The sequence below is a fragment of the Pteropus vampyrus genome, unplaced genomic scaffold (assembly GCF_000151845.1).
Source record: "Pteropus vampyrus isolate Shadow unplaced genomic scaffold, Pvam_2.0 Scaffold23237, whole genome shotgun sequence".
Lineage (NCBI taxonomy): Eukaryota > Metazoa > Chordata > Mammalia > Chiroptera > Pteropodidae > Pteropus > Pteropus vampyrus.
Window position 1 is genome coordinate 1 of NW_011912018.1, and position 1,745 is coordinate 1,745.

Genomic DNA, 1,745 nt, shown 5'->3' on the forward strand with positions numbered 1-1,745 from the left:
GCTGGGGCTTGCCCATGGTGCTCTTGATATATAAAACCTAGATGTTCTGCCAGCTCTTTTTGAGCAATGACACCAGGAAATCGACAGCTAAGTGGATGTTGTACACAAGCTCATCATCTGCAATCTTCATGCGGCCAACAGCTACTGCCAGCGCAACATCTTCATCTGGAACTTGATTATAGATTTCACTTCATTGACTTTGGCCACCATGTTCTCATTGTGGGGCAGGAAGAAAGGAAACTTGCCACCCTTTTTCAGGCCTGGGCCCAGGATTCATGAGATCTGCTTAATCAGAGACTCTGAGGCCAAAAAGGCATCACACTTCTTGGCCAGCTTCTTGACCAATTTCTTAGTTTTGCTGAGTTTCTTCAGTGCCTTGATGTCCATGTGGGGAATAGCCACAGCTTGGCCTCACCACTGCTGGTCCCCTAGAACACAGATGGAGAACTTGAGGTGTGGAGTGAATTTAAGCCTGACTATGCAATCTTCATGCAACCAAGAAGCATTTGTTCTCCTTTGGGTCACAGTTCTTCAAGCTGATCTACAGCATCATCATCTCTCAAAACTTCTAGTACTTGAGCTGGTTCCCATGAAGGACATCCTGCACTGCCTCGTGCCACAAAAACCTGTGACTGATTTTTTTCATTCAGTATGTTTTCAAGGTTCATTCATATTGTAGCATGTATCAATATTTTATTTCTTTCTATGGCTGAAATATTTTATTATAGAATATTCCATATTTTATTTATCCATTCATCCGGTGATGGATTTTGTGTTGTTTTTACTTTTTTGACTATTATGAATAATGCTGATATATACATTCACGTACAAGTTTTTGTGTGAGCATATTTTTTCATTTTTCTTGGATGTGTACCTAGGAGTAGAATTGCTGGGTCATACGATAACTCTCTGTTTAACCTTCTGAGGAACTACCAGACTGTTTTCTAAAGTGACTGCATCATTTTACATTCTCACTAGCGATATATGAGGGTTCCAGTTTCTCCACACCCTCACTAATACTTTTTATTATCTGTCTTTTTAGTTATAGCCAGTCTAGTAGATATTAGTGGTATATGATTGTGGTTTTGATTTGTATCCCTATGGCTAATGATATTGAATATCTTTTCAAGAGCTTATTAAACATTTGTATATCTTTGGAGAAATGTCTTCTTATATCCTTCATACCTGGTACAATTTAAACACACATTAAAAATTTCAAATATTAGATTAACTATAAAATTTAATCACCATAATAAAAAGTTAAAGAAGTTTTGTTAGCTTGATTTGTAGACAAGGATTAGAAAGTAAAATTATTTACTCAAGGTCACATTGAAGGTCAATTGTTTATTTAGGTCTTTGGATCCCATCTCTCTACTATTGGGGCCAAAATGCTTTGAGTGATAGCCCTACCATATTATCTATAAAGAACACAGTCACAGTGAGAAAGTACCTCTGACAATGGCTACTTTATGTGCTGTCAACTGACTCCCACGAAAGCCTGCAAATTAGAATAAATACTTGTACTTGACCTTGACTCGATCTATCTGTTCAGTACATTTTATTCTTGTAGAGTTAATTTGTCACCTGTCTTTTATTTAGTTCATTTTTCAAGGCACATTTTAGGTGACTACAAACTGACTTTTTAGCCACTTTCAGAGATAAGATTCAAAGAGAACATTTGAGTTTTGTTTTCCTTTACTTTCAACATTCGTAGGAGGACCATTCCTAGAGATGTCAAAGGTCAT

At 37.1% G+C, this 1,745-nt stretch overlaps 1 pseudogene; it reads right to left on the reverse strand.

Annotated features, from left to right (window-relative positions):
* Positions 1 to 4: 4 nt before the first annotated feature.
* Positions 5 to 646, reverse strand: LOC105311058 (annotated as a pseudogene).
* Positions 647 to 1,745: the final 1,099 nt, after the last annotated feature.